Here is a 12895-nt window from a genome sequence, read left to right on the forward strand (position 1 = left end):
TTCCACTGACCTAAAGAGGCTCAACAGAGCTGGAGAGAGACTTGACACAGACGTGGAGTGATTGGGACAAGAGGGAATTGGCTTCATAACTTGGACAGAGAGCAGCATTAGCATGAGATATTGGGAAGGGATTCTTCCCTGTGAGGGTGGGGAGGACTGGCACAGGTTGCCCCAGAGAAGCTGTGGGCTGGGCCCTGGTCCCTGGTATTGTCCAAGGCCATGTCGGGTTTTGGAGCAATCTCCTCTAGTGGAAGGGGTCCCTGCCCATGGCAGTGAGGTGGAACAAGATGAGCTTTAAAGTCCTTTCCAACCCAAACCGGTCTATGGTTCTTTGCTGGTGGTCTCAGGATAGGAGAGGTGACATCAGGTTTGTATTCCCTTCCTGTACCATGCTGGCCCACAGACCTGGTCCTTGTCAGAACTCCTTGGAGGAGTCTCTTGCAGCCCTCCCTCCTCTCTGTACCGCTGATTTTGGCTGGGAGCACATGCTGATCCCGGTCACCACATGAGGGTGCCAGTGCTGTTCACCTGCCACGATTTGCTGCTCGAGCAGTGAACTCCAGGGTGCAGATGGGGCTGTTCCCTGGGCTAAGGCCAGTTTGGGGGGACACCTCTGTCCCGGGGACCTTTATGAGGGTCTGTGATGCTCCTGCGGGAGAGCACGGGGCATTTGGTGCAGTGGGAGATGTGGGGAGGCAAACAATGTCCTGGAGGGATGCAGAGATGCAGAGATCCTCTGCTGCTCCAGACACGTCCCTCTGTGGGCACAGTTACACCAGAGCTGTCTGCAGGGTAGGGAGATGGTGTTTTCCGACTCACTAAAGCCCAGCACTGAGGGTCTCGGTAGCCAAAGCGCTTCACTGATGCAGTGGGACCACGAGCCTGCCTGATTGTGAAATGGAGAGGTGGAACCTAAGCTCTTGAGCAAACACAGAATGTGTGGGGGTTTATGGCTAGCTCTCAGAGCTTTGGATTTGTGTTTTGTTTGCCTTTTATTCAAATTGAATTAAAAAAAAAAAAAAAGACCCTCTCTCTGGTAGGAAAAGCGAACATAAGGTCTGTCTAGATAAAGGGGAAGCCCTTCTTTTGTACAATAGCTCAGCGGGTAGGGCATCCTCCCCAAGGAAGGGGGAAAGCTGGGCTTGATCCTTGCTTCTGCCAGAGGGGAGATACAAACCCTGGGCCACACGAGACCCCAGAGAGCACCGTAAACAGCAGGCTGTGAGCATGTCTGGTGCGGAGAGTTTTCCTTGCTCTTTCCTGCTATTTTAAATAATTAATGATTTGATGGATCAGGGAGTGGAGAAGGCAGGTGTCCTGTCTCCCTGGAGAGCAGTCTGTGCACCCGGCGAGACGGAGCCTTGCTCTTTCTCGATGAATATTTAAGTGTCTTCAGACAAACTGGAACGGTGCCAGCAGGAATGGCTGAGAAGGGCTGAGCCCTTCCCACTGGGTATCCTAGTGCCTGGGGGCTGGGGATACAGCCCTGAATAGGGCAGGGAATAAGAATAATCCCTGCTTGTACGGACTATGGAAGCACCAGGCATCCCAGCCTTAGGTGGAACCTCCGGCTCTTGCTCGTCTTTTGTTATGCTGTGAGGCATCCTTGGATGGAAAGCTGTCTGGATTTAACCTGCCAATGTTAATGTCATTGTCATTGTCTTCCAGAGCCTGAGTCAGCCAGGACTGATCATCCACAGCTCTTCTGCTGCTTAATGCTGACCTTGGGAGAGAAGTAGTGCAGATGTACGGAAAGTTCACATCTGTTTGTGAGCTTGGGTGTTTCCAGCAGGCAGAAAAAAGCTATGTAGGCAGTTCCTTCTGTCCTTCCTGAAGAGGTATGTGTTCAGGGGTGGAAGGGACCAAGCCTTTCTGCTGATACCGAGTACAGAATGCTGTGACAATTTATTAACGACACTGAACACTTGCCTGGCGATCCATTTATTAGCTAACAGACCTAAAAGAGCTTCTGGATTTTTCCACTAAGGTTGTAGCATAACAAATGATAGGGGGAGGTGGTAATTTGATCTCTTTTTACAATATATTCCAGACATTGACCCCATCTTCAGAATGGTGTTAAAGTCTTTGACTTTCTTTCACTTGAAGAATAATTTTAGGTGAGCCAGCTACGTGCTCTTTGTCACTTAGAAGTGAAGCTCTCCAACAGAGCATTCTGTGCTCTAACCTTGCATGCACAATTTTTATGTACTGGTTTAGGATAATCATTATTTTCAATCACATTCAAAAATCATCAGCTAGGCTGTTTAAATCCATGTCATTTTAAAATGTGCCTCTGTTAGCTCTCTGGTTTAGGTGTATACACCGTGTTTTAAAGTCGGTCAGATTTGCAGTTAGCCATGTAATGCAGCCCACAAACCAGTATGTGTTTATGCAGATACAGTTGCTTACCTAAAGGTTTAACAAATTGGACTTTAATTTATAATCTTCCTTTGGAAGCAAAACTGGAAGGTGACTCCTCCTGCCTGCAGCTGCCTGTAGTTTGGGAAGCCAAGCCTCTGCTTTCCTGGAGCTGCCCACAGCAGGGGAACCTGGCTGGGGAGCAGCCTCCATCCCTGGAGGATTGTCTTTTCTGACATATGCTACCACAGCCAGGGCATTGAATTTTGCATGGGAGAGGGGATAACCACGTTCCTCTTTCACTGCTGATGGTCTGTTTTTACATGACAGGGTGTCAAACAGCCCAGCGTGCTGAGGTAGCAACCATGGGCTCTGCCTGGCAGCACCTAAACCAGATCTTTGAGCTCTGTGGTACACAGCTGCCATTGATGCCATGAGGAATTGTATGTTTGTGCTGCTTAATGTCCCTGCTGTGGCTATGAAAGGGACTAACCATACCAGTTCTGTGTTCTGGCTTGCAAACTGTGCTTTCAGATATGTCCCATTAGAATGGAATACACGTTACAGCTCTGGCTACATGGCTTCATGTGTGGCTCCAGTTTATTTATTTTTGTCTGTGCTAGGCTTTTAGTTGTTCTGTAGACTAGGTTATTTTTGGTGCTTTCTTTGATAACTCTGTTCCTGTGACATGCTGTGGAGCCAGAACTCCTCTGGGAACATACCAGCAATGCACACAAACATCAGCCCTGTAGCTTCTAACTGTCAACATATGGAGCTTTCAGAAGGCCTGGATACCTAATGGGACTCCACAAACCCACTCTGGAAGCTTGAGAAGCCATCCAGCATTTTCCTCAAAGGCTGCATTCATTTCCTTGCAAGGCTTCCACAGAGGAACAGCTTGTTAGAGGGACCTGTGGAGCTTGGAAGCTTTGCCAGTAATAATTCAGGCCCAATTTTGAAGTCAAATATTTAGCTAAACAGAGACTGTCTGCTGACTGGATTAAACACAGACTGCATCTGAGTGAGCTCAACACTTCAGGTTTTTGTCAGTGTCCATTTCACGAACCTATAATTCCATTTTTCCTGTCTTCCCAGACTCTGCTCATCCTGTGTCGTGTTTCAGACATCACAGAATGAGGTATTTCAGCAGAGCTGTTGCTCCTAGCTCAGAAAGCAGCCTGAATCACAAAGTGATGTTCTCTGCTTTAGGCTTAGGAGTAATCCAGTATTATGGGATTGGGAGGAAATCACATTGGAGAAATTGAAGGGTTTGTTTGTTTGTTTGCAAGAAAAAGTCTGAAGGAAGTCAGAGTTGTCAGAGAGGGTTGGTGAGTGAGCCTTGCCCTGGGAGACTCTGCTGCATGGTGTTGACACAGATAATTCAGTGCATGTAACTGGAGGTTTCAGCTGGTGATTTTGCACTTCCCTCTCCAGTCACTCTCGCTTCCCAAAGCCGATAGGCCTTTAAATCCCTTGAAAAGATAAATGGGCTTAAGCTTCTATGTAGCTTTGAAAGTGAGGCTTACACATAATTAGCGCCGTGACCGGGGTTGTTCCTGGCGATCAGGTCACTCCTGTTGATCCCTGACCTCCACACAGAGCTTACTGACACTATATCTTCCAACTTGGTGTATCCTTCCAGCTGCGAAGAGCTGGGCTCACATCTATCCTGCAGGAATACATGAGAAGCAAAAAAATACCTGCCCAGTACCATTTGTGCCTGAATGATATCTTAGAAAACACTGTAAGGGGGGGAAATTTGTTATTTCTGTGATGCTTTGCTGAAGGAGGTCAATATTAGCCCATTGTGTTCAAACCTTCTTAATGCCTGAGTCCCAGGTTTGACCAATGGTTGGGAGATTACTGGTGTGACAACCTCTGTCTCATGGTGATGATCAGTTCACAGTGGTCATTCAGTGTTTTGAACTACTTCCTCTATTGGAATCATGGAGGCTGGTCTTTCAAAGCTGGGAATACACCCCCAGTATGCTCTTAAAAATCTACTGTGTGACCAAAAGTAAACATATCAAGGAAAGATCTAAAGGGCAAAATATTCTTTCTTGAATTTAAGAAGAGAAGTGGTGTGATGGAGCTGGGGTCCTGGCCCTCCCTGGTTCAGATCTGATGGATAACTGAGCAAGTGTTTGGTTATGGGAGGTGGGAATGGCTGCCTTGTATAAACCAAGCAATAATCAGACACTGAATCCTAATCTCCTCGCTGACATGCCTGCAGGCAATGTTTTTATTCTCACTTCCCTGCATGTGTAAAAAGAGGGAGGATCCTCTGCTTCCTGGGCCTCTGAGGACCGTCTGGCTCCTAAAGGCAGTCTCTTCCCTGCTCTTTACAGGACAAAAGTGCAGCTGAAATGCAGGATCTTATAACCATAAACCCAAAGTGCTGAAACTACTGCCAGAGGCACAGCCCCGGGCTGCTCTTATGCCACACCACAGGACTTGATGCAAAACTTGAAGCAAAACAGAAAATTGTGTTTGAGGATTTAATAAAAGCAAAGTGGAAGCAAAGGGTTGCTCAGCTGTGATGCCATCACTCCTTTCTTCTCTGACCCTATGGAAAACCATGGAGTGCAATAGGAGCAGGCAAGCACACTGTTAGGAGGCAGCAGTGCAGCTTTGGAAGTGTTTCATTTCTCTCTCTCAGCAATTTTCTTCCAGAGCCCAAAACATCTGTCTCTGCCTCCAGCCACATGCAAGTGCACCAAGAGCATTTTGTTCCAAGCCTAATGAGTAATTTTATGGTCTTGGAATTTGAGAGGAGAGGGGGCTGGGACAGCAGACGGAGTCATGTGCTCTGTAAGGAGTTCTGCTGATGTCGAATCACAGCCTGATGACTTTTGTTTTATTGCAGCCCACCAGGCTTCCCTTTAAAGTCTGCTGCTAGAGTTGCTGGTGATCAGTGCAGGAACAGCTCCAACACAGGCTGCTGCATTCCAGGGGCTTCCTCACTGCTGGGCACAACAAGCAACAGGGAAAATAATGACATCAGTGGAGAGGAGGTGGGGGAGCTCAGCTGGGCGTCAGCTCTGCTCTGTGTGCAGAGGGAGCACACGTGAATGCAGAAAGCACTTTGCCTGTCCCGCCTCTGCCTTCAGTGCTCAGGAGGGGTGGGAGAACAAACAACCCCAGGCAGATGTGTAATCACACCACTTGAGTGTCGAGCAGATGGTGCTGAAATGTGGGGAGGCACGTGGTCTGAGAACAGGTATAGAATGAGTTGATTCCAGTTGTCGCTGGTCTCCAGCGTTTTAAAAGCACAACCCCAGCTTTCCCTTTGAGAAGGACAGTTATCTGTGGGGAGAGATAATCTCTACACAGCACAGGAAACAGAAGGCAGATGCTGTCATATGTTTATCATATGTTTCCACCACGGGGTCTTCCTTTGGGACAGGCTTGCAGATCCTGGGCCCTGAAGCAGGACTTGGCACAGCTCCATGGACACACCATGCTGTGTTTGTCAGGGGCAGAAGAATATACAGAGCTCTTCCTCCACCTGCCTAGGTTCTCCTGGTCTGAAGAGCAAGTTTATATTCACTCACTGTGACTCAGCTATAGAGTCTGACTCATTTTCTTGCTGTTACTCATAGAAAAGGAAAGCCAAATGGCAACCAGTCTGTGCCTGTAGCCACCTGTAATTCTCCAGCTTTCTGCTGTTAATCTTTGGATGAGTTTGTCGGCACTAACACACTTATCCAGCTGAAACTTTTAATACTTCTCTCTACAGAGAAAGACTGATTAGAAAATAAAGTTTTCTACCCCTAAAGCTAAGAGGAGGTGTACTAAATCTCCGTGGCTGCTTGTGGAGGTCCTCAAATGGGACTCTTTCAAGCAGACACTTCACAGGGGTAGCAACAGACTGAGACCAGATGAAGCAACCATCAGGCAGAACTGGGAACGGCTGCAGAGTTTCTGCAGCTCCTGAGCTGACCTCTGTGGTCTGAAGGAGGTTGCTGGTGGTCTGTCTCTTAAAGGTGCTCAGTGCTAGGAGATTCTGCTTCCAGTGACATTGGCTTGTTGGTGACCATAAATCTGTCTCACCCACTCTCTTCCCACTGGAATAGGACTTGAGCTGCTTGGGGTTCTGTGGGCTGCCAGTCCTCAGAGGAGGGGATGATGTTTTACTTTGTATAGGCCTTTGTTGCACTGCCAGCTCAGGGGTCTCTGCTCCCTTCAGACCTGGGTGTTGCTCACTTGAACATAGTTTGTCTGCTCATCAGGGTGCAGGGAAACACCAGGCCCTGGTTCCTTCTCTTGCAGTATGATGGGTGGCTTACTCTGTGCTAGACACTGCAGGAGCATGAGTCAGAGCTGAAAACCTCACCTAAGATCGGGATAGGGAGGCTTTAGCTGTGAGGTGGGAACCAGTGCCTGCCACCACAGCTGGGCCAAACCCAGCCTTTCCCATTTCAGCCTCGTTCCATGTCAAAACCACAGTGCAGCCCTTCCTGCACTGCACAGGAGAGCACAGAGCAAAATCCAGGTGGGTGGGCTGTCCAGAGGACAAGGAGGATCTTGAGTCTGGAGCAGAGCTGTGTTAAAGCTGAGGCAGTTTCCTCTTGGCTATGGGAAGCTGAGGTTCAAGTCACAGGGCTGAGTTTTCCAAAAGGGAGTTTGGCCTTAAACCTGGCTCTGCCTTCTCAGCAGCCTGCTGCTGGGTGAGAGGCCACCCTAGGGTTCTGCCCTGTCATCATTCTCCTTGATCCATCTAAAGAGCTTTGATAACAATTGTTCCACTGACTCTCATGAAAAGCTGGGGTTTTGGTTATTTTCTGGTGGAAAAATATTTAATTGGAAAAATTCCTGCATGGCCTTGGCATGCTTTCAGCTGGCATGCTGCCTGCTCCTCTCTGAAAATACTGCTGATTTTGACTGCAAACACTTCTTGTGAGTCTGGTTTCTTTGGTTGTGATCCCTCACTTGGGTTTCTTTTCACCTCGAGCAGATGGTAGGAGTTGGCCTCTCATTACGTGGCACTGAAGTGACCTCCTGGGGCTGCCTGCGTGTCCTGCTGCCCTTCATGGCTGAGCTTGGCTGAGAGAGGCTGGAGTGGTTCTGTAGGATTTAAGGAGCAGGCACTGCCCTGCTGCTCCTGCCTGTCTGCTGTTAATACCCAACACCGCCCCCAGCTCTGGCAGCCGCGCTTGCGAAAAGCTCTGCGGGCAGTGGAAGCGAGCTGGTTTCATCATGACAATGTAGTTATCCTTTTAAGGGAAAATTCCCTCTGGGAGCCAACCCTCAATTACCTCCTGCTCCAGTGCCTTCTTGCTGGAGATGGCTTGTAACACAGCTGAGTTACAGACACAGGAACTCAGTCGAGTGCCCAACCGCTTGGAAAAAAAATAATAATTAAACTCTGTTGGCCTCCGTTGTTTGCTGAATCTAGAAATTGGGGTCAAAACCCAGTGGCTGGCTCCCCTCATCAGTGCATTTGTGCAGAACCAATCCGTAGACATTACATCTTCAAACCCAGATGCTATTCCCACGGTATTTATGGTGTGTGCAGACCCCTATGTGCATGTTCTTCCCTAGAGCAGTTTGTTGCAGTATTTGGGAGCTCTAGATAGGACGGGCCTGGTGACAATTAGCCAATGCAAGTGTCTGCAAAATGCCAGGAAACTGGGGTAGGCAGTGGCTGCATTTCAATTTGCTGTTATTCACTGTGGTGAATGGGGAGGGTCCTCCAAGGGCCCTGATTCGGAGGCTGAAAAATTCCTTCTATTCTGCTGACATGTCTCATAGTCCACGGGAACGATGTCTAACCAGGATGGGGCTGTTGTGGAGGTTGCCCTCTGTCTCTGCCACAGCAAGCAGAACAGGAGCTGTAGAGAACAGCCTGTGATCTTTCTATTCTATAGGAATGGTGGCCTTGGCTCCAAGCCCCCAAATTTACATCTCTTGTGTTTAGCACTGAAAATACTTTAATTCCAAACAAGCAGCTTACCAGAAGAGCATGACAATCTTGAATTCAAACTTTTCACAGGAATGAAACCCAACTCCTTACAGTCTTCCTAGGGACTCCTTCTTTTGATGTCTGCAAATTTACTGGGATTGTGTGAGAAAATGGCAGTTTCTCTCATTTAAAAAAAGAACCCTGTACCTGTTGTCTTGAGCCAAAATAAATGGACCACAGCTCATGGCCTGACTGGATAATCTGAGAATGAAACAATGCTCCTTGGAGAAGCAGAGGAGCCAGGCTGGAACCCTGTGCCATATTTTGAATTAAAAGCACAGGCATCCTACTTTGTCTGCCTAGGTCAGGCTGAAAGAGCTTTCACATCTTCTCAGCCTTCCCAAGGATTTAATTCTCTTCCCTTTATCTAGAGCAAGGGGAAAAAATTTAAAATTTTAAAACTACTGTGAGCAAACAGGAAACAATTACATGAGCTCCATCAAAATATGTGATTTTGTACTTTTAAATAAAACTCTTTGGGTTAAATACTTAAAAAATTGTAAATTAACTAAAGTGTTGAAATTGTGTTTTCGAGCTGCAGAGCAAAACTGTCCCCTTTTGAAATGTAAACTTTTCAAAACTAATTTTTATGCTTTTTTTTTTGACCATTGCACTTTTCCACAGCAGCAGCCCTCTGTTAGCAGCTTTGTGTTGCTGTTTTGACCTGAAAATGTTTTGCCAGAAAATTTTTCACCAGCAGTTCATGTGAGGCCCCAGTTCCACCCTCTGAGGTGGGTGGTTTTGAACCCACCTGGATGGAACAGCAGAAGGGTGGCTAAGCTGAGAGCAGTCCTGCCATTTGAATACATAACTATTGTTTGCACTGATGACCTTTCAGAAATTCATTAGTTCTTGGCAGTTGAAAATGAGTGGAATTTATTTGCCTCGCTCAGGAAATTCAACCCATGCTGTTGAAAATTCAGTGTTGCTCCAGAGAAAGAGCTGATCAGAGGCTCTGTGGTTGGGCAGGAAGGTTATCCCTGGGATGTGGACTGGCAGTGGAGAAGGTGGGTGCAAATCTCTATCTCCTGTGATCTCCCATATGACATCTGGCCATGTTTTTTCCTTTGAGCTTCATTTCCCCTTCACCACAGTTTCTTGCAAAGCCCTACAGTACAAGAAGAGCTGGGCAGTGCTTTGCTGTCATGGTGATGTGGTCTAAACAAACCAGGAGGATTTTGCCAGTGTTTCAAAACTCACTTCTCATCGAGAATGAAATAGCAGAGGAACTTGCAGTTTTGTTTTGCACAGATCCTTGCCCAGTTAGTCATGCTGGCTTTGCATTATCTGCTGGGCTTTTGGAAATCTTATCATGTTTTATAAATTTCAGTGTTAAATATCCCAGTGTAGGGTGTTGTACTAGATAACTTGTATCTAAAGCAGATAAGCATTTCACCTGGAAGAAGCAGGTTTTTTCTGTGCAAGGTAGGTTTTTCTGGAAGGAAAAAACGGCTCTCCTCCAAAACTACTCGAGTTTTTGTGGAAGGGAGGGAAAAATATTAATATAGTTAAAACCTTCACCAAGCATCTGAAACTATTTAGAGACCAAGAGGGAATTAAATATTTCAATAAAGGGTAAAGGAAAGCCAGTAACCAGCTTTCAAATATCCTGATTTCTGGATATGGCTCTGCTGTGTACTTCTGAAGGAAAGGAGACTTTAGATCTGTTTGCATTTAATAAATGTCATATCCTTGTGTGAGAATGGGAGCCAGATCTTGGCATTGCATTCCCACGTCTTGCCCTCTTCCTGTCTCTGACCTCTTCTCCTTACAGTCTCTGCTCCAGACGGCTTTTTCTTTCCCCCCCCAAAACATCTCCAAAATATTTCAAGTTCTTATTTATTATTTTAAATGAACAATATGTCAGCTATAACAGAGCTATATAGTATTTTCCTACTATGTCTTGTCCAATTATGGGCTACAAGTTCTTTAACTGTGATATTGCCCAAAACAAGCAGGATTTGGAGGTCCATTCCCATCCCTGCTAAGGGTTAGAAAAGTCATCAAAGGACGAATTCTCAGAATTGGCTTTTTGTTTGTTTGTTTGTTTGTGGTGTTTTTTTCTGGTTTTTGGAGCACTTCATGTGGTCATCTAATGTTCTGGTTATCTAATGTTTACTGGAAAATGTCACTAGTTCACCAATTAAAAATAAAAGGCAAAAAAAATGGAGGTAGTTCCAGCTTGGATTCCCTGCATTTTGACTTCTTTCATTTATTTATTTTGGGTTAATAATTTTAAAATTAATTGCCAGCCTTTGAAAAATGCCCATGTTCTAAAGCATAAACTTACCTTTCATGGGGGGGAGGATGTGGGGACTATAAAAGTGGGGATTGTAGATGTAGGGGATGTAGAAAATGGCTTGTGAATGCAATGAGGGTGAGGAGTAAGGGTTTTCTTGGCAGCAGCACAACTAAAACTTATGGAAAGTTTCTATCAACACAGCGCTGAGCTTTCTAAAGATCAGTTGTTCTGGCAGACAAGGGGCATGAGATAAGAAGGTGGGTAGAGATGAGAACTGAAATCTGGAGCAGGAGAAGAGGATAAATTTGAGGAGAGCCGTCCAGGCTGCAGAGGTTTGAGCACGGTCTGCAGGGGATTTCTAGGGCACATTTATCATCTCACAGCTCCTCAGCGAGAGGAAAACCAGGGTTAAAGACCTGAATAGCCTGTGAGGTTTATCATTCCCTGAGTCTGGTTGCTGAGGCTTCTTCCAGTGTTCTGTGGAAACCTTATGGCTGAGAAGGACCTCAGGCAACAGTTTGATCCACCTTTCTATGTGAAAGAAGGTGAGATACATTGTCCTTCTCTGCACATCTGCTCCTAAGAAATCCCAGTGATGGAGGTCCCTCTGTGGATCCCACTCTGGAATACATCCACCCTGGGCCTGGAAGGCTGTTCTAATTAGAAGTCTCCAACGTTTTTTTGCAGCAAATTAAGCCAGCTTTGTTTTTGTCCTTTACCTAGTCACTGTGATGAGCTGTCGACAGCCATTCCTGTTGCAATAATGTCTTACAAATGGCATTTTGCAATATTCCAGTTTTCTTTTTTTTTCTATAGGTGTTAAGACGTGCTTTATGTATCATCTTTAGCAAAGATGCACTAAGGTAGGATTCTTTCACCATTGCTTCATATGTTGTGTTTACAACCTCTAAACTGCCAAGCTGGGTTAGCTCAGGAAGAGGGGACTGACGCTGCAGAGCTGAAGGGAAGCTGGTGGGACTGGATCCCTGATATTCAGGAGGGGATGAAAATAATGTGGCTTAAAGTACCTCACATTGATCTCAGACATCAGGATTGCTGCTGAGAACGAAATTGTTAATGTTTTGTGGCATCACCTACCACTGGTTGCCACAGGAATACTGTGGGTTGCTCAGGCGTGAGGTAAGGGCTAGGAGAACACAGTGACTAAGTTTTCTGGAATAAATCAAGCGCTGGCTTTTTGAAGTGTGTAAATTTTCAAAGCACAACAAAACAGGGATCTCCATTCTCTAAACACAGCAGGTACCTTCTGTGTCTACAGATTTTCTGACTCTTAAACTGGAAAGAGGAAATCTTGGAGAACTTCACTGTTGATGACTCACATTTAAGATAAAACATGCGTTTTTTAATAGCAAGAATAATTAGTCATCAGTGTAGGCTAGCCAAGGCTGTAGTAAATGTTTTGGCCCCCTGGGACTGGAAGAGCTCTTTCTGCTCCTTTTCAGTTGCAAATTATTGAGTTCTGTAGGATCACTGTAAGGAATCTAGGACCTGCATTTTCTATTTCAGATTACACGAGACAGTCTCTTCAAACCACTAACCCACAACTATCCACTGAATTAAAAGCAAATCAGGCAAATGATTCATATGCCAATACTATGAATATTTTCTTTTGTAACTTACATTGTTTCACATAGTGCTAGGTGCTTCCCTTCCTTACAAACATTAATTTAAGGCCAAAATAAGATGTGCTGTGTGTTTTCTTAGTGCAAGAAGAGAGTGCCCTTCCTCTACGGCATATCTGTAGAAATCAGCCCCATGCCTTGGAGATTCCTATAAGGAAGAGCCCCCTTCCCACCAAAGGGTTAGAGGGTCTGCTAACCACATTTTTTTACCCAAATGAACATTCTTATTATGCAATAAGATTGCATACTTGCACTCTTTTCCTTACTTCCTTGTAACTTTTGGACCTACTGACCAGTTTGTGCCCAGTTTTCACAGAAAGGAAGCAGTCACTGTGATACCAGCTCCTTCTCTTCCTGCAGCTTCCTGGCATCCGAGCAGAGGAACAAGGCTCTGGTGTTGCTCTGGTGTTGCTCTCCGTCACTGCTGAGTGAGCTCCACATTCTGTAGACACCCAAGAGTCCACATGAAGATGTTAAGGGAGCCCAGCCAGCACTGCTGGAGACTGCACTTGGTGAGGTGATGCTTCCCACTGCTTTCCAGAGGGAGATCCTGGCCTTGGCTGTGCTTTCTGGCCAGGGCAGCCAAGCTGGCAGGCAGGGATGAGTCAAGAACTGCTCTGTGTGCAGCAGCAGTTCCAGCTCTGTGCCAGCCACAGCCCCCAGTGCTTCTCCTTCCTCCCATGTTGT

General features: G+C 46.2%; 1 long non-coding RNA gene across 1 annotated transcript in view; it reads left to right on the forward strand.

The window, feature by feature from the left end:
• Positions 1–1673: 1673 nt before the first annotated feature.
• The window catches only part of LOC115307307, a 32377-nt gene continuing 21155 nt past the window's right edge, over positions 1674–12895 (forward strand). Inside the window, exon 1 of the long non-coding RNA XR_003915650.1 lies at positions 1674–1838. This is a non-coding gene — a long non-coding RNA (uncharacterized LOC115307307). The remainder of the gene's footprint in view (positions 1839–12895) is intronic.

This window comes from Manacus vitellinus, unplaced genomic scaffold (genome assembly GCF_001715985.3).
Source record: "Manacus vitellinus isolate BGI_N305 unplaced genomic scaffold, ASM171598v3 scaffold_16_pilon, whole genome shotgun sequence".
Lineage (NCBI taxonomy): Eukaryota > Metazoa > Chordata > Aves > Passeriformes > Pipridae > Manacus > Manacus vitellinus.